Source organism: Amborella trichopoda, chromosome 4 (assembly GCF_054954075.1).
Source record: "Amborella trichopoda isolate Santa Cruz 75 chromosome 4, AtrichopodaSantaCruz75HAP2 v2.0, whole genome shotgun sequence".
In the NCBI taxonomy this organism is placed as follows: Eukaryota; Viridiplantae; Streptophyta; class Magnoliopsida; order Amborellales; family Amborellaceae; genus Amborella; species Amborella trichopoda.
In genome coordinates, this window is record NC_142339.1 from 12,027,112 (window position 1) to 12,055,079 (window position 27,968).

The 27,968-nt window shown below is 35.4% G+C and overlaps 1 pseudogene; it reads left to right on the forward strand.

The window, feature by feature from the left end:
* The first annotated feature begins 259 nt into the window (after positions 1-259).
* On the forward strand, positions 260-27,968 carry LOC105421637 (ABC transporter G family member 1-like; annotated as a pseudogene).

Consider the following 27,968-nt stretch of genomic DNA (forward strand, 5'->3'; position numbering starts at 1 on the left):
ATGAGACCCTCTCACACCTATTTGTGTAGGACCCTAAAGGATTACCATTTAATTGGGCATAGATATCTAGAAAAATTATTTCATGAGTGTGGGACTTAACTTTTTAGATATCTGTGTCAAATTTAATGATGATCATTAAGATCCTAGGTAAAAAAAGGTCTCCCAATATCATTTCCCTTAAAAAATATAATTATTGCCTAACCCGTATTTATGCGTTGGGGGCATAAGAACCGCATCCTTTATTTGGGGACACGAAAAGATGAGTGATGCAACAGAGACAGTACGATGTAACAAGAGTGATGCATACTGTATGATCGACCACATAGAGTAAGTATAGACAAATTATGTACGGACAGAGCTTCTAATCGTTTATAACGAAAGGATCACATTTTCCATGAAAATCACTCAATCACACCACCCCTATTGAGGGCCCTTTTTCTTTTCACACCGACTGCTCACCTGCCCCAGTACACATGTCTTAAAACGTTAGATCCCAAATCTTGGGAATATGAACTCTAATGCGGACAAAGGTTTCTTTTGGTCGAGTCTATTTAATGTAGAAATGCCGACTTGATAGTAAATATGTTTTTAAATATAATTTGATCTTAATATTTAGATAATATATAATATTTAATCTGAATTTCATGAATTTAAATAATAATTATATTGAAAAAATATTTGGATATTTAGTTACTTTTGGTTTTAGATGGCCCACCTATTTATATTAATCCTTAAGATAAATGTTTTATACCTCTGGACTGCATATTGTAGAATTACCATCCAGCCCGTAAAAAACAATTTTTCCCAATAGAATAATTTCAGCAAAAAAAATTCATTCCTGTGCTATAATTGTTCGACAGGCGGGCAGTTGTGAAAAAAAAAAAGGCCACCGAAATGTATATGCCCGTCGCCGGCCCCTTTTACATGCAAAATGCACTCATTTGGGATTAAATAGGTTGGAACTGTGCCCATATCTAATTTTCTTAGAGTATAAAGCTATCAGACCAGTCTTCCCAACCTTATTCCTCTAAATCCCCTCTCAATCTCTCTCTCCTTCACTCTAGTTCCTCCAATCTCTTTCAAGAGTTAGAATTTAGGTTTGAGTTATTTATCGATCTATTATCTGTCTCGATCTCTTCTAGACTTGGGTTGATCTCTCTCTCTCTCTCTCTTTCTCTATGTCTCTCTCTCTCAATCTCAATGGCCTCACTCCATTCTGTCCCACAATGGATGCGGAGCTCAAGCTCAACACAATCCCCAAACCCTCTCCTCAGCCACCCTCCCTTCCAACATGAATCCGAAGACCACAACTCCCTTGATGAAATTACTCCGAAACCATTTCAAAGAAACCCCAAGCCTAAGATTCTGTGACATTGATGAAGATGCATCGGGCACCAGCAAGCGCTTCTTCCACCTCCATGCACCAGCTCTCCAACCAGGCAATATTTGCTCCGAGCCCACTTCTGAGAGAAGTGTCGAAATGGGCAGGACCAAGCACAAGTCCGTTCAAGTGGATATAGACCCACTAGACTTGGCTGGTTCCGGTGTCACTTAACGTGGACCAACCTATTTGTCGTGGCTCATGGGAAAGAGAGTGCACGCACAATTTTAAGGGGGCTCAATGGGTACGTCCAACTAGGCGAGTTTTTGGCTATCATGGGTCCATCAGGTTGCGGAAAGTCAACCCTTCTCGATGCACTTGCTAGTTCGAGGCTTTTTTTTAGCCTTCGTTTTGTTTATTCACTTGCTTAATATATCATGGGTCTATTAGGTTCTTCGTCCAACATTTTAATTAGCGGCCCAGCCCAGTCAACCCGAGCTTAAAAAACTAGGGCATGGGCCACATTAACCCGAGGGGTGGGCCTAGGCCAAGGCAAGAGAGGCCCGGCCTGACCCTTTTTTTGTTTTTGTTTTATTTAATTTTACCTGGGCCAAGGCTAGCCCGTTACCTTTCCTAATAGAAGCAGCCCAATCCAGACAACGTGGTCATAAAAAACTAGGGCATGGGCCACAGCAGCCCAGGCTTAGGCCAAGGCAAGAGAGACCCGGTCTTGCCCCCATTTGCTTTTATATTTTTTATTTGGTTTTCTTTAATTTTACCTGGGCCAAGGCTCTCCCAGCCCAGGGCAGCCGGTTGCCTTCCCTAATTGTAAGCGTAACAAAGTCGTCTTGTTTCCTCCCTATTTTTAGATTTAGAGGAACCAGATTTCAGTAAGGTGCGGTTTGTACATAGCCTAGGGTCTAAACCAATGGTTTAAAAAACGGATCGGTGACCCGGATCGGGCTTTCAAAAAACCGATCTGGATCGGCGAATCGGCGATCCGGATCGGGAATCGGGTGAATCGGTCAGAATAAAGCTTAAAAAAAATCCGAGAAAATTATTAAAATTCATTATAAATATTGTTTTTTAGGAATTCAATAAGAAATGAGGGTACTCCATTAAGAATTTTCATGTTTTTGAATGAATATGCGAATATTGATATGTTCTTTCCCTGCATGAACCGCCATTCAGCATTTAATTTACATCACACAAAAGGATGAAAATATAATTATCATGGAATAAGTATATCAACATACATGGACTACAATAAAGCATAAAATTAGTAACATATGATCTAAAAATAAAATGATAGACGACGTTATTGTTCTTCTTGGTCACGCTGGTGCCATTGATTGAATTCATTTAACAATTCAATGATTCGATCTAAAAACGAATCATCGATATTAGCAGGCGTCTGACTATTCCCAAATCCCTGAGTGTTAGTGTTTTGTTGTGTTCCCAATCTAAAATCCCCGAAGATTGTCCATCCTTCATGCTCACCTGCACTGTCGTGCTCATCCCTACACTGTTGCTGTTGGGACTCGATATGTTAATAATATAACTGGGATAGGGTGGCCTCAGAATCATCATCTCTCTCATTTTCTCTTTGAATAATATGGATTAAAAAAAAAAAATAACAAATTTTCAAAAAAATCGATCATGGATTAAAAAAAAAAAAATCACAAATTTTCAAAAAATTCTATCATGGATTACAAAAAAAAATTCGATCATGGATTAAAAAAAAAAATCACAAATTTTAAAAAAATTCTATCATGGATTACAAAAAAAAATTCGATCATGGATTAAAAAAAAAAAAATCACAAATTTTCAAAACATTCAATTATGGATTACAAAAAATTCGATCATGGATTACATAAAATTCGATCATGGATTACATAAAATTCAATCATGGATTACAAAAAAAAACAAACAAAAAAAAACAAAAAATTCAATCATGGATTTCAAAAAAAGAAAAAAACAATTCGATCATGGATTACAAAAAATTCAATCATGGATTACAAAAAACTCTATCATGGGTTACAAAAAAAGCAAAAAACAAAAAATTCGATCATGGATTACAAAAAAAAAAACAAACATTTTGATCATGGATTACAAAAAAAAAACAAACATTTCGATCATGTATTACAAAACATTCGATCATGGATTACAAAAAATTCTATCATGGGTTACAAAAAAAAAAAAAAAAACAAAAAATTCGATCATGGATTGCAAGAAAAAAAAACAAACATTTTGATCATGGATTACAAAAAATTCGATCATGGATTACAAAAAATTCTATCATGGGTTACAAAAAAAAAAAAAAATTCGATCATGGATTACAAAAAAAAAAAAACAATTCGATCATGGATTACAAAAAAATCGATCAAGTATTACAAAAAAATCTATCATGGATTACAAAACAAAACAAAACAAAAAAAAAAAAAAACAAAAAAAAAAAACAAAAAAAAAAAATAAATAAATAAATAAATTCCGTACGGGACTCGCCGATTCACTGTACGGAATCGCCGATTCTGTACAGTGAATCGGCAAGTCACTGTACAGAATCGTCCGGTTCTCTCTAAAACCGGACGATTCTCGTTTTTTTCGCCCATTCGATCCGTCCATGGCGATTTCCGAGTCGAACCGGGCGTTTTTTTAAACACTGGTCTAAACAATCATTTAGAGCCTACCTTTCAATAATGTCTAGAAATATGGTTTCAATATTGAAAATCCTTGTGATAGCTTTAAAATATATTTTCATCCTTATTTATAAAGTTTAAATCTTCAAAAATAGTGTAGATTGATATATCTATGATAACTTGAACATCTTAAAAATTGACGGTCTACGAATGTGTTACAATATACACTATTTTCAAAACTTGCAATCTTTTTTTTTTCTCATACATCCATATATCTTGATGTCGAGATGGTCAATTTGAAGAAATTTGAGAATTAAAAAAACCTCTTCTAGTGAAATGTTTGAAGTAGGCTCAAATTTAATTGTTTAGAGCATCGGCTTTATATAAACTTTTCCGTTTTAGTAAGCCCACATATGGTAAAAGTTAGCAGAAGTGGCTTTAAAATAAATAAAATAGAAAATATTTTGCTTTTTTCACATAAATAAAGCCAAGGCCGTATTCCCAGATTACCCATAGAGGTCAGCAGTGCAATTTAGTATGATAATTGGGATTCAACCATGTAATTTAATATAATAATTGGGTTAATTGAGGGTCTCCAAGCATCAGAATAACCTTTTCCGGTAGGTGTTCGAGGCACAATTAACTTGTATATTATAATATTGACACCTTATATATAGATTTTTTCCTTCTTTAAATGAGTATGTTTAGTTGGGGGCCGCAGCCTCGTACGCTATCATTCAAAACATACTGTTTCATTTTTTTTCCTTTCAAATTTCATAATTTAAATTAGAACAAATTCTATTTACTAATAAAATTAATAAGTTAAATTTTAAAAATTTAAAATGTCATATTCCTTATTTTTCTTGGAAATATAAATCAAGGGGCTCCTAATAGTTTAAGAATTTTAATTTAATGCATAAATAGATAAACTTTACTCATAAGCACTCTAATGTAGAAGGATAATGTATTTTCTAATAACCTAATTTCAAAATGCAAAAATTTGCTAAAAATAAATTAAAATTATAAATTTCAAAAGTATATTTCTTATTTTTCTTAAATTAAGAACTTAAAGAAATAAAAAAGAAAATATTTATTGTAGACACCCCCTTGAAATTTTGGCAAGGGGCCATTTGGATACCTGGAAATATATTGTCCATGAAATATCTAATTGGCGAAATACATTACCTGCAAATGGATTGTTACTGTTTGGGTAGTACTTAGATGAAACCTGAGAAATACATGGTTACTGTTTGGCTATGTTGAGAAGAAATATGGGAAATGGATTACCAACATTTTATCGGCACTTGCCTATAAACTATCATTTCTTTCTTTTTTTTTGTCACAAAATTCCACTGAAATGGAATTGAAGTCATTATCACATCATTCTGAAAAGATTTTCTAATAATAACATCATCACCATTTCAGAAAGATTTTTTAATAATAACTTATACCATTCTAAAGTCATTATCACACAATTTCTTACTTATTTTGCATGCATTTGGCACTTACATGGAATCACATGTCTTCTAACATGATTAGACTTTGGTTTCAACATGATAAGTGATTGGAATAATATGATTGAAATAATATGTTTTTATTGTGATAAGCTTTATTTTTATTTTTTATAGAAATCTTTCATATATCTATCTATATAATTTTAATTAAGTAATAAATTTATGATACCAAATTAACGATCTTTATGGCACAAGTTAAAAAATAGGAAGAAGTTAGATTAGTAAACTAGAAGCTTGGTAATTACAGTAGAAAATTTTGAGGTATTGGAGGAAACTAAAGATGTATCTTATTTCAATTGAGTTTTTACTAATCTCTTATGAGGATTATGTTGAGTGAAATTTTTTATTATAATTGTGTTGTATAATTTTTTATGTTGGGTGAAAATTTTTATTATAATTGTCTTCTATAATTTCTCATTGTTCTATAATTTCTCATTGATTAGATATGCTAAGGAGAATGGATATGCTAAGGAGAGAGGGAGAATGAAAAAAGTCTCGATGCGAGGGTAAGGGGGCTTTAAAAAAAAAATAGATATGAGAGAAAGGGCTTCAAAAAAAAGTACAGAGGTGAAGAAAGGGATTAAAGAGAGAAGGAGCACCTTACGCAAACCACTTATTAGGGTTTAAGAGAGAGGGGATGAGCTTAGAGAAGGAAAGTGCACTTATGCAAACCAAGAAGACGGGTGGCATTTTATTAAGCAGGGATAGAGTTTCTAAAGATTACCTGTCAAGCGCCTCATAGATTTTTCACCTTTGATCGTGTGTAATGTGTTTCATGATTTTTTGAGAAATCTCGGCTAATCTCTTTCCATTTCATTCCTATAACGTGTACCCAAACGGTGGAAATATCATATTTCCTAGTAAACGATTGTCATGTAATAAATTTCCAAGTACCCAAACGGCCTTAAGGGAAGTCCCATAAAACTATAACTCTAAACCCTTGTGGACCACATTAGCTTCATAGGCACACAATAGTCCAATAGTCCACAGTCTCTAAGAATCCCTAGAGAATACTCCCCAAGCTATCAAATCTAGTCAAATCTAACGCAATCGTGCAAATCCAATCCAAATCAGTTTAAATGTATTGTTATTGATCCATACTTATCCAGAACAACATACAAACCTTCGAAAACCTCAAATCAGAATCACATAAACACCTCCAAATTGGATCAAACTACCATTAAAGCGATCAGGAAGTTGTCTAGCATCATCTAGGAAATTTTGGGCCTGATCAAGCCAGCACAACGTTATGCGCCACTTGGCCCACTTGGGAAGCTAGTATAGTTCAAACTAACGCTTTTCGATAATGGCCGAGCTTTTGATTTTACTTCTGAAAGTGTTTTTTTGGGAGTTTTCTAAAATCTTAAAACCTGTAGAAGTCTAATTACTTTGACCAATCAACTAATCAATTCCTATCAGCAAAGCCTAAAGATAGATTTGCCCCCAATTCTAATTGGATTAGACACCGGCGTGAAGCCTATATAAACCCCTCTAGCCTTCTGTAAGTCAACCGCTTAGGAAATTCTAGAAAAATAACCCAAAAATCCCTTAAAAATTAGAAATTCCAAAATAAGAATGTACACTAATTATTATCAATAAGGGGCAAATAATGTATCGAGATGGTGCACTAATGTGCCTAAAATTTGAGAATATTCTCTTCTATTATTTGCGAAACTGCCAAGCAAACTAATTTTTCATACAATCACTCCTAGGTATGACACGTAGAATTTTAAAAACTTTGGCCTATCACAAAATTTTAAAAACTTTGGCCTGTCACAAAATTTTAAAAAAAAATTCAAGACTTCGAGCCCCAATAATGGCAATCTCCATTACCTTGATTTTACATATAAGGTCTAAAATGATTACGACCACCTTGTATGAAAGGTAAATGTCATACTTTGTCACCCAAATTGTCTTTCTCAATGTTCTCAACCCAAATTGTCTTCTCAATGTTCTTCTCTGGTTTGTCTCATGGGCATTTTAGCCATTCCCTTTTACTGAAATGTATTCCATTTCATTCTCTTTTTAGTTAATCGAAGAGGCTCTCTCTTGCCATGATATCTCCATTAGAGGAAAGGGATTTAGAGGACAAAATAAGGGCAATTTTTTTTTAAAGTTTTGTGAGAAATATATTACAAAATAGGGAACAACTTAAGGATTATATGTTTTTATTTGCACTTGATATTCCTTTTTTCACAAGAAGCTTATGCAAATTCTCATTCATTATATTCTGATTTCATGTCTCCGTTTTGTTAGGGAGGTTGGGTTCTAACCAGGGTTATAATAATCGGTGAGTCGCATATTGCCCGAGTCGACATGGGAATCGGGCACCCCGTGTCGATTCTTCTGCAATCGGCGAGTCACATATTGCCCGAGTCGACACGGGAATCGAGCACCCCGTATCGATTTTTCTGCAAAATAGGGAATCGTGCAAAACCGTGAATCGTTCGATCCTAGAGGAGAATCGGCGATTTTGAATCGTGTTCCCGTGTCGGGAACCCTGTGTCGATTCTTCTGCAAAATGGTGAATCGTCCGATCCTAGAGGAGAATCAGCGATTTTGAATCGTGAATCGCGAGGATCGGACAATCGGCGATTTTGAATTGTGAATCGCCCCTAGTATGTCATAAATCGCGATTCCAGCCGCTTAGAGAAGTCAGCAGCTTAGTGAAGTCACATGGCGCGATTCCAACCGCATAAAGAAGTCGGCCGCCTAGTGAAGTCACATGGCGAGTCGTTACCTGAGAACATTTTGGTAATTTTTTTCACAATATCATAACTGGTGTACCGTTGCTCTCCATCACGCTAACGTTAAAGCTTTTGTAAAAGTATTTATACCTTCTATAATAATAATAATAATAATAATAATAATAATAATAATAATAATAATAATAATAATAATATCATAAAAAAATAAAAATAATATCATAAAAAAAAGAAGAAGATAGGTTTTTACTTTTTTCTTAAAAAAAAGTAAAATTTATCTTCATAAAAAAAAATATAAAAAATAAAATAAAAATAAAAAAAGAAAAAAAAAGATTGGTTTTTACTTGTGTCTTAAAAAAAAAACTAAAATGAAGAAAATAATATGATAAAAGAAATAAAGAAAATAAAAAGTAATACAACAAGCCAAAAGAAAAGGTAATATAACATCTTTTATTTTTTTCTAGTAAAAAAAAAGAAGTAATACAACAAATATCATATTTTCTCGTAAAAAAAAAATACAACAACTATTTCTTCTCAAAAAAAGTAAAAGATATTTCTTAATACAACAAATATTTCTCAATAAAAACTAGGAATATCTGATCTAATTATAAGTTTTATTTTTATAAAATGGTAAGCTTTAACATAAATTTATGAATATTAATTTTAAGATATTATTCATACACATTTGAATTATTTCTCTGTCTCTAACAATCTCTTCCATTAAATTTATTCTAGAATTCAATAAAATTTTATTTTTAAAAATTTGTTGTGTTATTTCGAAAATTGATGCACATTTGAATAATTTATATATTGATAATAAAATATTTTATTTATTTATTTGCATTATAAATCTTGTAATGTATTATTTTTCTTGCAGTTGTCAATAATACATTTTAAATTAAATGATATTATAAAATACTTTAAATTTTCTGTTATTTATATAATAAAATGTAAACCAACAATTATCGTTGCAATATATATTATTATAGTTAGATAGGTTGTAATAGTTTTGGATTATAGTTAGTTAGGTTGTAATAATTTGGTTTTTTTTTTTTTTTAGTGGATTAGGTTTTTCTTCCAATTCGAGATCTTAGTAGCCATTTTTTATTGATTTAATTCATTATTTATTGTAGTCTATATATGATTATATACTTTATCCGTGGTAATTCTATGTTTTTTATATTATGTGATACAAATTTAATGTTTAACATAAGTTCATACAGGGAAAGAATATCTTAATTATTCACAAATTGATTAAAAAGGAAAGTTAATAATGTAATACCCGTATTTCTTATTAGATTCTTAAAAAATAACATTTATAATGAATTTTCATAATGTTTTTGGATTTTTTGTAAGGCTTAATAGGACCGATTCGACCGATTCCCGATCCGAATAGCCGATTCACTTATTCGGATGGGTTTTTGAGGTGCCATATCCGGGGCACCGATCTGTTTTTTAAACCACTGGTTCTAACATAGTGCAAACGGGGGAGATCCTTTTCAATGGTCGGAAACAAACCCTGGCATATAGAACCTCGGTATGGACTATGGACATAACTTCGCTGCTGCAAATCATTAACTCCGGATTTTACTTTGGTTAGGCTGCACACTAAGGACCATGGTTCCAAAAAATTCTTATTAGTATGTGGTACACCATGGGAATATTTGTGGTTCATATAGGGACAGAAGAGTCGAGATAAACCTAGGAAAGGGGCTGGGGTCGTGGTAGTAGCATCCCCACACCCAGTTACCACACCGTAGTATCCATTCCTACCATTGACACCCCTAATTAACTTCAAAATGTAACTCCCCAATTTATTGAAAAAATGGGTAGGGCCTGTGTTCTCCACTAAATTACCCAAAAAAAAGAGTCAAGATAAACCATAATGTAACACCTTCAAAATGTAAACTCCCCAATTTATTGAAAAAACGGGTAAAACGGGTAGGGCATGTCTTCTCCATTGCATTACCCAAAAAAAAGGAGTCAAGATAAACCATAATTCTTGATGATGGGCACTCAACTAGATAGAGTTAATCTCGACCATTCATTATTTAGAAAAAAAAAAAAAAAAAAAAAAAAGAAGAAAAAAAAGAAGAAAAGAAAAAGAAAAAACAAGAAGAAGAAAAGGGTAAGACAAGTTAGTCAATATGGAGTTGAGCCCCTAACGTTTGGTGAGAATGGAGACCGAGACGTCACCATGGAGCTCAACAATACTACTGCCAATGCCACATACCATTCTTATTATTTAGAAGATCATACATGTTGCTATTGTGCAAGATAAACCATGCACATCAGATGTAGCGGACCCACGGGCACCAATCACATCTAATTGCTAATTATCATCATCTTTTGAGCCTTATCCCAACTATTTTCTAATATATATATATATATATATATATATATATATATATGTGTGTGTGTGTGTGTGTGTGTGTGTGTGTGTGTGTGTATATAAGCTCAATTAATTTTTGGGATATAGGCTTATGTGACCTAGAATGATGCACTCATGAGCAGTCTAACAGTATGAAAAGCGGTGTACTACTCAGCCCAACTCCAGTTGCCAAGCACCATGTCGAGCTCTCAAAAGAGAGGGAGGGCTGAGATAACCATTCAAGAGATGGGTTTACAAGACGCAATGCACACAAGGATTGGGGGCTGGGGGGTCAAGGCACTCAATGGCGGCCAAAAGAGAAGAGTGAGCATTTGTATTGAGATCCTCAGGAGGCCCAACCTTCTCTTTCTTGATGAGCCCACTAGCGGGCTCGACAGTGCTACGTCTTACCATGTCATGACGTGAATTGCGCGTTTGGCCCGGCATGATGATTGAACTGTGGTTGGTTTGATACACCAGCCTAGTGCTGAGGTCTTCGGCCTCTTCTACACACTATGCCTCCTCTCGAGTGGGAAGACTCTGTATTTTGGCCTGGCCTCCTAAGCCAATGACTTTTTGTTGCGTCGGAAAACATGCCCAGATGAGTGAGCCGAGGGACTGTGTGACCCTTTTGTGAGATGGTAGCTTACAGAGACAGGGGTCAAAACCTCATCCATGTACCATCACACGGCATGCATATCAATAGATCGTTCGGGAAAGCTAGAAATCCACCTTTTAGGGTACAGCGTATGCATGTGCGAGAGATACCCCTTTGCGCCATAGAACTGTGGTCGCATAAGGTCTTGGTGATCTTGACTTGTTTGAGGCAGGACCTGTAATCCAAAGACTGAGATTACGACCCCCTGGCTCATCGGCCAGACTTTGGTGACCCACTAATGAGCCCCTGCTTGGATTGTGAGTCCTGAGAAACATTGGAATTTGTTCGATAAAGAAAGTGTGGTATGTAGTTCACAGTTGAAGGTGGAGTGCCCTATGATTGTTGATTCCTTAACCATATGGATCATTTTCCCATCAAATTAATTTAATTGTATTTGTTTTATGATGAAAATTATTTTAAGATTATTATTTGAATTTTTATGAACCCCTGGATATTTTATTTATAATTTTTGTATTTATAAAATTAAAGATATTGATTTTATAATTGTTTAAATAATTAAATAATATTCTAAAATATTTTTATTAATTTTAAGTGTATAAAAATATCATGAGGGCCTATTGTGCACATGGGCCTGTCATATTTTAGAAGGTGGGGCCCATGGGTGCCTCCCTTGGGTGGCACGCCCCACCCTTATTCTCTTTCCTATTTTTTGGTGATATGACATGTGGCCATATGGTTGGAAGATATTGACAAAATATTGACTTGATATATCTTTGAAAGATTTTGTGGAAAGATTGAGTAGACTTGTGCTATTTTATGGTATGCACAATATTTTGATTAGATTTAATTTCTTTAATTTTTATTGATGGGAAAATGGTTTAGGGAAGGGGGATAATGGTTCATGCACCTTCCATAATGTTGATGGCCCATCTATGGAATAGATGGCTCAGATCTCTTACCCTGCATGTCACCCTTGATCGACGGTTTATGTTCAATCTCACAACAAGAGGCAAGCCAAAGAAAACCCTAAGAAACCCTAATTTTATTCAAAGCCTATAAAAAGGGATATTCTCGACCCAAAGCCTCTACATCGTATTTTTCTATTTCTCTATCTTAAGAAAGTTTTTCTCTCTCATGTTTGGAGTTATTCTCTCCTATCTCTCAAATATGGATTTATGGCTAAGGGTTTTAGGGTTTAGTAAAAAGAGAATTCATCTCTCTCAAACTAGGTTGCTAAGAGAATTCACCTAGGGTTTGAGTTTGTGATCAAAGGGGTTCATGTTCTATTGGTGTGGCTTGGCCAAAATTTGCTTTCCAGGTTCGAGATTGAAGTTGGACCGATGATCTGACGCCATCGGATGGTGTTGACTCTGTGTGGGGTGTAATAAGCCCGGTTGAGGTATTCTCCGGCACTCTTCCTTTTGTTTTTTGCAATCTTATCTTTTGTTCTCAAGCATAGTGCATATGGCATTAAGTTGTTAAGATCTTGGTTTTATTGTTATGTTGATTTTATGTTGAAATTTATCTTATTATAATAAAGATCACATGTAAGTGATCTTTTACCAACATAAAGAGGTGAAGAAAAAAAAAAAGTATTCCCCGATAAAAGATCACATAGTCTGTCTTTCATTGGTATCCGAGCTATTGATACTTGATGCCATTAGTTATCGTTTCTCTTTTTTGAGTTTAGATCAAGCTTGTGAATGAGATATAAGAAAGTTAATGACCTTTGAGGTTAAGAAATACATCTACGGTTAAGAATTATTGAAATATTCCAACACCGAAAAGGCATTCTGCATAATGAGTATTCAGGGCTATTTTAAAGTAGAGATATGAAGAAATAATGAGGTATTTTCTATTACATACTTCAGTGATATTTGGTGTATTTAAGAGTAATATTTACCTGCAAAATTTCAGTGGGAGATCATATAGGAATTGAGAGTTATGGACTCAACAATGAAGGGTATCAGTTCTGACCATACAAAATTCAGGAACTGTCCATTGAGTTCCGTGATTTTTCTCAACAACCATATGATCTTATTTCTACCTGAAATTAGACTATGACTCATAAAATTGAGTCTACTTTCAAACAGAAAAACTTCATCAAGAAAGTCATTGCGTTTTGATAGATATGATCAATTTATTGAAGGATGCGTAAGTGTTGTTTTCTGCAATGAAATTTAGTTTCATGACTTGGAAATTAAGATTTAATTTATATTCTTAATAGAATGTTTTATGGTTCACATTAAGTTTTTATACTTCCATTCTGAGTCTAATTTGTAACAAAATTTATTTGAGAGAAAAATATCTATGGAAAGAGAGGAATAAAAATTTTAGATGGAAAAGAGATTATCCTGAATTTTCTGTAAGTTGGTATGTCTTTCATTGAAGACATGAATAGCTATATTTATCAGGCCTACCTAACAGTGATATAAGGCTTGTGAAAATATATGTCTTACTATTATGTGTCTAATTTCAAACAAATTTGGTTTGAAAGGGAAACTACATGATGGTAGAGAGAAAAGACAATTTTACTAGATAGTGTTCATCTTGGAATTCTGCAGTATGATTTATTTTGTGACGTGAATGTCACTTATTTATTTTTCTGAAAAAAAGTACTATTTGGGATTCAAACTATGATGTTATGATTTAGTTTTGAATCTAGTTTTCAATACAAAATATTTCAAGAAGAAATTCTATAAGGATTGAGAGAAACAATTTTTTTATTGAGAGGTGCTCAACATGATTCTCAACTAAAGAAATTGCATTGTGAAAAAAATCCCTAAAAGGAATATTTACTAAATGGTATGATTTAGAGATGGAACTGAGTACTATTTTATATTCTTTTGAGTCTATTTCAATACTCAAAAGGATTCGAAGATTAACTCTTTATGAGTTAGAAGATATCATATTTTTATCATGGGATGTTCAAGTTCTATTCTGCAGTAAATTAAAAAGATGTGGCATGTTAAGACACATCTTTGAATTCCTAATTATGAAGACCTTTTTTTTTTGGGCTTATTTAAGAAGGTTTTAAAGTGTGCTATGAGTATGGTTTATTATAATAAAACTTCAGAGAGAGGTAATATAGAGTTGACAAGATATGACACTTTATGTGAAGAGTATTCGATCTGAGAATAACAGAAAGAAGAAGAAACACAATACCTATAAAATCATCTTGGTTTCTTCGAAATGAATGGATATAGAGAGAGATTGGTGGTAGCATAGAAACGCTAAAGATCAGTGGGAGAATCGAAATTGTGATATTTGAAATAATGAGATGAAGAAGATATTTTCTTCACTGTGTAATACAGGAGAATCCAAGTGTCGAAGAGATGGACACTTCGTGACATGTAAAACCAATGACCAATATATTCTCCATCAGTTGCGTGTACTTCCAAGATCACAAAAGCTTGCCAAACAAGTAAAAGCGATGAATTAAGAAAACTCAAGTACTTTTGAGGTATGAAATCTGTCCCACATTATATGGTAAGGTCATAGAGGGAAAGATGATTCAATAACTTTGTTTAATGTGCTTTGGTTATATTTTGGCTAATTGTTTTATGAATATGTATGGAGTGTACGTACATTAAGTGATAAGGGCTAACAAATTTGAAAGTGTCGGTTTTGAATACCTTGTGTTTTTGTACCTCCTTGTACTTGAGTATGAACTGCTTAAGGTAGTGATATATATAGAGATGTGATTTGATCAAGGGCTTTGAGCCCTAAAGATGAAACACAAGAGATATGTAAGCACAAAGGGAGTGTTCTGATGGAACTTGGTCTTGGTGACCATCCTCTCAATAATGTTTATAATATAATGTGTTATATGTGATGATGATCTCTTGATAAATTCTCCATAATTGCCAAATAAGAAGTATTTTGTCAAGGCTTTAATAGACATTATTTAGTCGTACTTTATTTTGGATAAAATTATAAGATGGCATATATGATTTATTTTTATGGCCATGAACTTGACTTGGTAGGAAATTAAAGGTGAATGCCGTAAAATGATTTATGAAGGCTAAGCATGTATTTATAATTAAATTGGATGATTTGAGAAAAACCTAAGTATATAAATATGAGTTTGAGAAAACCACATAGTCTTGCAAGGTCCATTAAGTTTTTACGAAAATCATTTTAAACTGTCATACTATTATATAAATATTGCTTGTGAATGCATATATATATATACCAAGTCAATTTTTTTTTATTAAAAAGAAAAACATTCTGTCTTGAAGGTATTTATAAAAATGGGAGAAAAACTATCAAGCACTGTTTTTTTTTTAAATACCTATATGTCTGGACCCATGTTTCTAGTTATTTAGAATCTTCGATTACCTAAGACTTTGAACCATAAGGAATGTTGTAGAAATGCCATCATGTTGGGCTTCTCAGACACATATTGTGTTCATTAGATAACTCGGTTTGTATGAATTTACTACCAAGATGTCTAGTGTGGTTGAACATTTGTAGTTCATGAAGGTTTTGCATATTGTGAAACCAACTGGTATTGAATTACTTATTGCATGAGACTTGATATGCTACCTCATTATATATGCATAAGAATGTTGAGAATGTATATGTTGTATGTGCAATAATTGAGTGAGAGCTGCTACAGTCCCACGTTTTTTTTTTCTGCTTGGATATTCAGATATACAGGTGCAAGCGATCTCACAGATCCAGATGATGCGAAGTCTACATCTGGATATGTCTTCATCCTTTGAGGGGGTGCAGTTTCTTGAAAATCAAAGAAACAAGATGTGACGAAATTGTCCACCATGAAGGCAGAGTACGTAGCATGTTGTTTGATGATCGAGAAGGCCATATAGATTAAGAAATTTCTTAATTAACTTGACTTTCAGCTTGTGCATAGGAGACAGTAAGAATTTTCTGCGACAGCACGGTGACGATATGTGTGTCAAAAGAGTCACGATTTCATAAGAAATCCAAGCATATAAAACCATGTTTTTATCACTTGAGAAATGAGTTGAGATTGAGAAAGGTCGAGATCCAGATAAACTAAATATTTCAGTGGGAGCACTTGCTAGTATTTGACATTCCAAATGAGACAACAGACTATAACGTTATTCACCCATGGAACCCAAATGTTTGGTGCTGGTTGTATGGCTGCAAAATGGAGCAGCTTATTTGAAGAACTCTTTTGAGCCCATGAACATACGACCCCATGCGATGAGGGTAGGTGATGGTCTTTTGCGACAACAGGTTCATGATTCGAGATGCGATGTAAAAGATGAGCTACGACCATTTTTGGGATGAGATTCAAGCAACAAAGACAAAAATGTATTGCCTCTATAAATCCTTTTGTGAAAGGATTGATAGCGAAAGCCCTGATTAATGTATTGAGAGAATAAGTAAAAATGCTTGAGAGATACTGTAATTGGGAGAGAGAAATGAGAATAAGAGAAAGTGAGAAAGAGATAATGTAAGTCATTCAAAAGCCAAGTGGGAGATGTTGGGTTTATGTGGCCTTTAAAGGCCTTATGAGTGCTTTTAAAATGAAATGATATAGTGGAACATGAACTCAGTGGGAGTGTGGTCTCTCATGGACCGTACTAAGCAAACGATGGTTTGCTGATATCGATCTGTGCTTAACTATCTAGGCCAGTCGGTTGGGAAAAACCCATGTTACCTGAGCATAAAGAACAAACCGATGAGGGTTTATGGGTTAGCCCCTTGCTGAGGTCAGAGAATATGCCCGGATGAGTGAGCCAAGGGACTGTGTTATCCTTGTGCATGATGGTGGCCTGCAGAAACAGGGGCCAAAACCTCATCCATGTATCATCACACGGCATGCATATCGATAGATCATTTGGAAAAGCAAGAAATCCCTAGTTTAGAGTGAAGCGTATGCATGTGCGATATATACCCCTATGCGCCATAGAGCTGTAGTTGCATAAGGTCTTGGTGACATTGACTTGTCCCTAAGGGAGAACCTATAATCCACAGACTGGGATTGCGATTTCTTGGCTCATCCGCCAGACTTTGGTGACCCGCTAATGAGCCCCTTCTTTGACTGTGTGTCATGGGAAACACTGGGTCGGTCTAATAAAGCAAGTGTGGTTTGTAGTCCACAGTTGAAGGCGGAGTGCCCCATGATTGTTGATTCTTAAACCATATGGATCATTTTCCCATCAAATTAATTTAATTGTATTTGTTTTATTATGAAAATTATTTTAAGATTATTGTTTAAATTTTTATGAACCCCTGGATATTTTATTTATAATTTTTGGATTTATAAAATTAAAGATATTAATTTTACAATTGTTTAAACATTCAAATAATATTTTAAAATATTTTTATTAATTTTAAATATATAAAAATATCATGGAGGACTATTGTGCACATGGGCCTGCCATATTTTTAGAAGGTGGGGCCCATGAGTGCCTCCTTTGGGTGGCACACCCCACCCTTATTCTCTTTCCTATTTTTTGGTGATATGACATGTGGCCATATGGGTGGAAGATATTGACTAAATAATGACTTGATATATCTTTAAAAGATTTTGTGAAAAGATTGAGTAGACTTGTGTTATTTTATGGTATGCACAATATTTTGATTAGATTTAATTTATTTAATTTCTATTGATGGGAAAATGGTTTAGGAAAATGGGATAATGGTTCATGCACCTTTCATAATGTTGATGGCCCATCTATGGAATGAATGGCTCAGATCTTTCACCCTAAGTCACCCTTGATCGACAGTTTATGTTCAATCTCACAAGAAGCGACAAGCCAAAGAAAACCATAAGAAACCCTAATCTTATTCAAAGCTCATAGAAAGGGATTGTCTCTCCCAAAATCTCTACCCCTTATCTTTCTATTTCTCTATCTTAAGAAAGTTTCTCTCTCTCATGTTTGATCTCTTTCTCTCCCACATTGTGAAAGAACCTAAGGATTTAGGTTATGGAGTTCTTCTCTCCTATATCTCAAATATGGATTTATGGCTAAGGGTTTTAGGGTATAGAAAAATGAGAATCCATCTCTCTCAAACTAGGTTTCTAAGAGAATTCATCTAGGGTTTGAGTTTGTGATCAAATGTGTTTATGTTCCATTGGTGTGGCTTGACCGAAATTTGCTTTCTCGGTTCGAGATTAAAGCTAGACCGTTGATCCCACGTCATCGAATGGTGGTAATTCTGTATGGGGTGTAATAAGCCCAGTTGAGATAATTTTCGGCACTTTTCCTTTTGTTTCTTGCAATCTTATCTTTTATTCTCAAGCATAGTGCATAGTTGTTTCAATGACATTAAGTTGTTAAGATCTTGGTTTTATTGTTATGTTGATTTTATTTTGAAATTTATCTTATTATAATAAAGACCACATGTAAGTGATCTTTTGCCAAAAGAAAGGGGTGAAGAAAAAAAAAAAAACATTGTATTCCCTGGTAAAAGAAATCATAGGTCTTTCTTTCATTTTTTACACTAAATGGCTTCCATTTCCCCTCATTGATAAACCCATTGGATCACTTCCTCTACACCATAAACACCGATTTTGACAAGGTAACAGGAATATGTGATTTTAAAAAACAAAAGTAATGGGAATATGCACAAGCTCTCTGCCTTATGTGCATATGTGGGAAAGGTTTCGAATGGAAAGGGCAGGTGGATGAGCTTTTAGGCTGGGTACGATCAAGGTCGAAAACCCTTTGCAATATCATTAAAAAGGGGTCAAAAGATTACAAATTGCATTTGGGAATATGCTTTTAAATTTTCATATCAATCAAGTATTTTCTCAAAGATAATGTTGAAAATTTCCCAAATTGCTCCTATTCAGTGTTGGGAAGCCTAAACAACTGGGACACTGTAATAATTTTTATGTCCAAATAACAATTGGTGTACTTTGGTAATTTTATCCCCAAAGAGAAACTTATGTCATTCGGTTAAAGCCTCTTTGGGGGTTAAATTATCAAATTACCTCTTAATAATATGGCTTCCCAACATCAAATAAAGACAATTTGTGAATTTTTCAATATTATTTTTAAAAAAATACCTGATTGATACAGAATTTAAAAGCATGCTCTCAATTGTAATTTGTAATCTTATGACCCCCTTTATTGACATGTTAATGGGTTTCAACCACTATTTTGATATTTTTCCTAAGAAATCAGCCTAGTGGCCCACTGGGCTCCAATTATTTTTTAGCCGGGCCAGGCCAGGCCATCCTTTACCAGGCTGGAGAATATATATTATCCATATTTATATGATGGCCCAAGTCCAACGCAATACTTTTTCAAGCTGCCCCATGCTTAGAATACAATTCTTAGATTCGGACCTTGCGCGGGCCAAGGCTAGTTGCAGCACTAGTGTGGGTGTGTGTTAGTCCGAGGTTGTTGCTTGTTGCTAAGAAGTTGTCAACTTCCTTAGGATATTGAACAAGGTCCTAACGCCAAGGCAACAGAAGCTGCTAAGGCGATTGATATCTTAGTCAACTCTTACAATTCCACCATCGCTAACCAAGTCCTTGCTCGTCTAGCTGACATCTCCAAGTGGGTAAGACACCTCTCGAGAAATGAGAATTTTTTGGATTGCGTTTGGATCCAAATATTAAAAGTATACATTGGACCCAGATCTAGATCCGATTGGATTGCAAGTATTCAAATCTGGAACCAAATCCAAAACTATATATAGGATCCAGATTACTTTCAATTTTGTCTATTATAAAGATGAAATATAATTATATTATGGAAATAGTTTATATAGAGCCGACGCTCTAAACGATCAAATTAGAGCCCACCTAAACATTTTTACTATAAGAGGATGTTTTGATGCCCAAATATCCTCAAATTGATCATCTTGACATCAAAATGTGTGGACATGAGAAAAAAATGGATTTCAAGTTTTAAAAAGTAAGTGCATCTTGTAACACATTTTTGGACCATCAATTTTCAAGATTTTCAAGTTTTCATGGATCTGCTCGATCTATACTATTTTTGAAGCTTTGAATTTTATAATTAAAGATGAAAATATATTTTAAGGTTGTCACATAGATTGTTAGTATTAAAACCACATTTCTTGACACTATTTGAAGGTGTGCTCTACTTGATTGTTTTGGGCCTCGACTCTATACAAACCGCACCCTTATATTATATATGTAAATTAATAAATATACAAAAAATTATATATATATATATATATATACACACACATTCATATTATAATAATTATTCATTACTTATCTTGTAAACATTAGACATTAATACCTTATTTAATCATTATCATTAGCTGGCAAAACACCAATAACAAGTATAAGTTTGTGCTGTTGTTGACTTGAAGACTCCGGGATAAGGTCCCACCCTTTTATTTGAAGTTTTCAACATCTCATTCAACCTTTAATTGTCCTCGGATGGATCACTACCTTCCCAAAAAGAATGTATAACAAGTAGGTATGTTGTGCTCCCGCAATAGCATATAATGTATATTTACTTCCCTTGAATATATAACAAGTGGAACCATACCTAGCCATCCAAGCCACCCTTAGGGCCATCATTTGGAAGTCACGAGCCAACAGATTATAGGGTCCGTAATACCTTGAACACTCAAGGGGTTACGCCAGAGGCAATCCTCCAAGACATGGGGGTTAGCCTTAAATCCAGTCCGTGCACCAAGAGTAAGGCCCCGACCCAGATCTCTGAGTCAGCCGGGTCAACCTTGATGTTCAATTAGCAGCCCAACATTTCAATCTTAGCAACCAGCCAATTATTGGGCAAGTGAGTTCACACACAACTAGAAAAAGTCTACCAAAGCAACCCAGCACCAATAAAGGTAAGAGTTTTGACCTAACTTGATATCCAGATAATCCCAAGGTGCATGCATTCTTTCAAGACATGTTGAACAGAGAGTACACCATCCAATATAGTCAATCTAGGTAAGTCAGGTCGGAAGCTCAAGCTATATGCCGCCTCCAACATGTTGGCCCAAACCAATATAACCCTAGGGGTGTTACCCTAGTAATCCAACCCACTACGGGCCAGGGGTCTAATTCTAATCACACTCGAGCCCAGAACTACATAGACGGTATACTCCGTCTGGCAGTAGTTATGGTCGTCCTTCGCTCTTTTGGTGCAGTGTTGAGACAATAGAATACCCTAACCCTAGACATAGATCATATAGTCAAGGTCAAGGGCAGATAGACCTAGCCACCCAAGGTCAGATGTCTAGTCATCATCGCAGCTCGAGTCGTCCATCCTAGTCATGTGGTGATCTTATCCTGCCGGTCTTCTAACATAGACACGTAGTCCAAACTCTGAGAGACACGTCTGCTTTGGTCCAATTCAACTCAGGTGAGTCTATAAGCCAACAACCGGCACACCAAGTTCAACACATTCCCCAGGCTCAATCCTTGAGGCAACCTGCTACATAGGCCCAACAGCCAGTCTATACAAGCCTCATACCATAAATCCTGATCCAACAGCCCCTTCAACTAAGCCAAAAAGAAGTTGACCTTCTGGAAATTCTAAGAGGCCCACCTGGGCCGTCTTCACAAGACTTCCTAGATGATCCACCCATCTGGGATGATGAATTAAAAGCTGAGGACCAAATTAGGTCACCTTCTCAAGAGGAGAGATTTCTAGAGCTTAACTAGGGCGAGAGCACAACTCCGATAACCGGGGCACCCTCATATCAAGAAAGTTCATCTCATGAAGAACTAGTTCCTAACGGAACATAAAGCCTTGTAGATACAACCCCATCAAACTACTCAATAGGGGCAATCTCCTCTCATGAAGATGACACAGTAGTGGCAGTTAACAAGATTGAGCCCTTGTTTCTTAACTCCCAACATGCCATAAGGTCATCCAATATTAACTTAGTCACTCTTTTTGTGTGAGAGTCTCACCCGAGCTTAAGCACTGAGAAGGAGCCTACTACAGAACTAACTCCTGAAAAGAAACATAAAATCTTAAGTGAAAAAGATAAGCGTAAAGGAGTTGAGTGATCACTCACCCCTTGCAAAAAACCAAATGAGGAATTCACGCCTCAATGATAATGATAATCCAATAGAATGTATAAATGATGGCTCAATTAGAACACTAAAGAAGACATCAAGAATTGGGGGACCATGAACCTATATAAAAAACTTCGATGAAAAGTTCTCTAACTTTATTAAAAACTACTCAAAAAACTACTCAAAGGAGATTACATCACTAAAGACAACAGTCTCAGACAACAAAGCACCCTTTTTATCAAGCAAATTAATCATCCTTTTGTTCTCCTTTACACCACTTTATAACATTAAAGGAGATGCCTTACACACATGAGGATCTCACGTTTCTTGCAATGAATAATTTCAGCTCATAAATCAGTGCATAGAACTCTGCATTGTTGGTTGTAGTCTCAAAGAGAGGACCCGCATATGTAAACAAAATAGTTCCTTCGTAATTTCTCACTACTCCTCTGTAGCCCGCTAAACTCAGATTTCCCAATGAGCAACTATCAAAGTTTAGTTTGAAAATACCTTCCAATGGCGAAACCCAATTGACTTTCGGCCTTCTTCTAATAAATCCCATCTGAAACAGATTTGGTAGATTTCTCCTAATATCCACCTCCGCCATATCCTCCCCTCCTTTAGCAGCAGATAGCCAGAACCACACAATGAGCACAATCTTTTCAATGACCCTTTCCATGGATAAACCAATCTCGTCAAAGTCCTTCTATTTCTTTCTTTCCTCACTTCCTACATGACAACTCCTCTAACTATTTGCCAGATCAACTTTCCTAACTGCGGCAGCCAAGGTAGAGAGAGATTAGAAATAATTCCTATCATTTGTTTGGGGAATACTGTCGAACACCCCACTTGTAAAACAAACCAAGACCAAATTCTAGAAATGAAAGGGCAATGTAGAAACAGATGATCACTTGTTTCATAATTCCCCTTGCACATTAAACATACATTAGAGAGGATCTTCCCCCTTTTAATAAAATTATCTACAGTGAATATCTTATCTTGAATAGCCAAGCACAAAAATGCTTGAACTTTATGAGGAACATTAACTCGGTTCAGGACCTCCAAGAAAAAGTTTATCTGGGCAAATAACTCATCTGAAATCCTGTTATAAGGAAGGTGCATATCCCATGCGATATGGCCTTTCCTTAATTCAAACATATCTGACACCACATCGTTAAGATTATCTGTTCCAACAAATACCCTAGGAAACACATATTTTAGGGGATAATCACCAATCTACTTATGGTGCCAAAATGAGATCATATTTCCACTCCTCAATTCCATCTCACATTCGGATGGATCAACGGCTTACAAAACTAAATAGATCTCTGGAAGAACGAGACATCCCTATTACCATTCCTTAACCCAATCCACATATTGAAGTTATCTAAGCCATACTTAGCTACCACCACTTTGAATCATAACTAATCCTTAAATAGAAGACTTCGCCACCACCATTTATAAAGCAATGCTTGATTAACCAACTTTATTATCCTAAGACCCAGTCCCCCTCACATTTAAGTGTGCAAATCCTATCCACCTCAAAAGATGATATCTCCTACAAGCATCAGTTGATCCCCACAAAAAACATTTCATCACACCTTCAATTTTCCTAGCCATTGAAGAAGGAATCTGAATGAGGGACATCTGGTACATAAGTAAATTCGTCTAGCAAGCTTGTAACAAAGTTATCCTACCTCCTAAGGATAAATACTTATACTTCGAAAGAACCAGCTTAAATTGAATTCTTTGGATAACTTTATCCCAGACAACCGCCAGTAATCTTCCATTAAAAATAGGAATACCTAGATACGTGATTGGCAAGTGATCCGAATTGCAACCCATAGTCTCTTCTAATTACCTAACGTGATTGGCAAGTGACCCGTAGGTTTTTTCGAAATTCACTTTAAGACTAAAAGATACCATACATCATCTCAAAAGCATTGCAATATTATTTACGTGTTGAGCCTCAGCCCCGGAGAAGATAAGAGTATCATCCGCATACTGTAAATGTGATACAGAACGCCCCTCGTTTTCCACCTTAAAACCAAAAACGTTAACCCTACACCCCACATTCCGCACCAGAAGGCTAAATCACTATGCATAGATTATAAACAAGAAGGGAGATAAGGGATCACCTTTACGTAATCTTCTGGAAGCAGTAGAAAAGCCAGAATGGCTCCCATTTAACAGAATGGTAGTGCGTAGAGGATAAACATCCAAACATCAAACTTCTCCATTTCTCACAAAACTCCATACCATATTCATCATAATTTCTAACAGAATGCCCTACTCTACTATGTCATATGCTTTTTTTATTGTCTAATTTGATCACAACCCTTGGAGTTCCATCCAACACTCTCGAAGGGATATACTCATGAGCCACCAACAGACTTTTTGTGAACATTCGGTCATTGATGAAGGCAGATTGAGGTCCTGAGAAAATTAAGGGAAACACCACTTTCAATGTCTCCGCTAGAACCTTTGCAACTCTTTTATAGAGACCTGTAAAAAGGCTAATGCGTCTGATGTCCCCTAGACTTTCAATTACTGACTTTTTAGGAATCAGAGCAATGAAAATAGAAATAACCCATTTAAAAATCCCACCTCTTCTAAAAAAAACCCTAACCATCTCAAACTCCATAAGCTTTGGAAAAAGTCATCAGGGCTAGGGGACTTATCTCCAGGCAGCGAAAAGACATCAGGGTACTCTTAGGCTCTTCCATAGTAAGATCAACTTCCAAATTGTTTTGAGACTCTAAATGAAGAACTTTGAATGCCACCTGACTCAGGCTAGGAATGAAATAAACCTCTGATGTAAATCCTTTCCTAAAATGAGCAATAGTTGCATCTGCCATGGCATTACTATCATCCGACTCAACTCCATTGATTACCATCCGGACAAGTCATTTTTCCTTTTACGAGTACTCACAATAGTATGGAAAAACTTGGTACTTAGATCTCCTTCTTTGAGTCATTTATGCCTAGATCTCGGCTTCAATTAGACCTTTTCCACCCTACGAAGATCCTGAAGAATACTGAGTTTTTTTTTTCTCTCCAACACCATATCCTCTAAAAATTAACTAAGGACTGGACATTATTATTGATTAATTAAATATCCAAAAGCACTTTATCAATTCTTCCTCTAACATTATTCCTCTTTTCCTTCTTCAAAAGAATAGTTTTTTGTTTGATATTCAATAGTTTCTTATCCAGTGGGAAGTCAAGAGATCCCACTATGACGCTATTCTCCCATGAACCTCTAATTATATCTACAATCTCCTTATCCTGCAATCACCCAATTTCAAATCTAAACAGTTTTAGCCCCTTCAAGGAGGTAATGGAACTTAGTAAAATTGGGGTGTGATCGGAAGATAAAGCTTTGACAAACGCAAGAGGAAAGGCATCAGACCAAGTTCCAGATACCAAAAACCTGTCTAACTTAGACATAGATAGATTAGACAAACTTCCATTGGACCAAATATAGACAGTCCCCGAGATTAGAAGATCAATTAAAGAATGGGTCTCTATAAACCTATTAAAAACCCTCATGGCCGAATTAATCGGCCCCCCCAAAACAAGTCTTTTCAAGCCAACAAATGAAATTAAAATTCCCCCCAATACAAATAGGATTATTAAAACTATACAATATATCTAACATATCAGAAATAAAGCTTTCTTTAAAAGCATAAGATTGAGGCCCATAAACCTTCATCATGCCTCAATAAAAAATTACGCATGTATACTTTTTCCATTTTTGGTAAAAACTGTTGGAAATGTAGAGAGAACAATAGGAATAGAACAAGCATTGCAAATGTCAATTGCTAACTAGTTACACCCAAGCCTTATTCCTTACCCACTGCATTGGTTAAGATTTCCATTAGATACCTCCTCAAATTTAATTCACTCAAACCCCAAGGCACTTCCTATTTTCGATCTGTTGACTTGTGTGGCCAACCCCAAATAGTTTGGATAAGGCTCTAGTGATGATAATGATGGTGTGAAGTAATATCTGGGCAACAATATTGACCAAAGTCATGAAGAAATCCACCAAAAATAAGACTAGAACTAACACTAATGCTTACAGAGGTGTTAAATTTCTTACTTTTCCAAATTTTCCAAACCAAACCATGCAAAATGAATGGGAAAATACCATTAAAGGGGATGAAACTGCTAATAAAATCATTGAAAGGGGTCAAATAATTTATATTAACATTTGGGGGCTTATGTTTTTTTATCATTTCACTTAGATACATCCTATGAATTTTTTTAAAAAATACCCATATTGTGGTTGTTAAATATTTAGAATGACGAATATGATGGGTATTTTAGTAATTTGACCCTCAAGAGACCCATCAGAATGATGAAAATATCCCAAGTTATTTTGTATTTACATTCTTTAGTTTTAGTAATGCGGAACAACTAGTGTGGAACAAACTACATGTATTTTCGTAATTCAGGTGAGGTCTCTTAGAGGTCAATTACAAAAATACCCTTAATTTATTTCACATTCCAAATGCCATACAAGAGCAATTTGAGAATATTTTTAAAGAGATATCTAAGTGACATAATAAAAGAGTGATTTCCGAACAAAACTTAAAATTTTAGGTAAAATACGAAATGCTCCTTTTACATGTGAAAATTACAAAAAAGGTCGGTCAACCAACGTTTTTTTATATTTTTTATCAAACTTGCCCCTCAGTCTACCTGATTTTTTATTTTATTTTTGTTTAGTTTTTTCATTCAGAGGGTTGTGCCTTAAAGTTTGGGGAACTGCCCTACTAACGGAAAAACTAAAAACACTAAAAAAAGTATTTTAAATTTAAGTTGACAGAGGAGCAATTTTTTTTTAAAACAAAATAAGGTTGAACAACTTTCTTTGTAATTTTCGTATATAAGTAGAGCATTTAGTATTTTACCTAAAATTTTAAGGTCTACGTAAATAACTTAAAAAAAAACCCTTAAATATTTATAGAGATAATTTGACCCTTTTTATAAGGGGTTTCATCTCCATTAATGATATTTTCCCCAAAATTAACTTATTGTCACCTAATAACCTGAGATACAATTAACTAGAGACCCTCTCTCTCTCTCTCTCGCTCTCATGTATTGATCCTCACTCTCACAGATCTTTGGGTGTGAGAGGCTAAATGGGCACTACGGCGTGGGTACCTACGTCATCGGGAACACCCTCTCCTCCATCCCCTACCTCCTCCTCACCTCTCTAATCCCAGGAGCCATCGCCTACTACCTGGCGCACCTTCGAGATGGAGCTGAACACTTCCTCTACTTTGCTCCAGTCCTCTTTGTGCGCATGATGCTCGTAGAAAGCCTTATGATGCTCGTTGCGAGTCTTGTCCCCAACTTCCTCATGGGCATCATCACCGGTGCCGGTGTCCAAGTCATCATGATACTGAACGGTGGCTTTTTTCGACTACCTAACGACTTGCCTAAGCCCGTTTGGAAGTACCCAATGTTTTACATCTCATTCCATAAGTATGCTAACCAAGGTTTATACAAGAACGAGTTTGAGGGTCTTGCTTTCCCTAATGGCTTAGTCGGAGGGCCAGCCACCATAATAGGCGAGAGCATTTTGAGAGAGACATGGCAAATGGAGATGGGGTACTCCAAGTGGGTGGACTTGGGCATATTGATGGGCATGGTGGTTTTCTATAGGCTTATGTTCTTGGGAATCCTCAAACTTAGCGAGAAGGCAAGGCCGGTGGTGAGGGGCTTTCTGGTTCGGCATCGCAAGCAAGCGACAAAGGTGTTGGATCCGATGCCTTAGTCTCCTTTCAGTAGAACTCGTAACGATTCTATGTCAGCTACATTATAG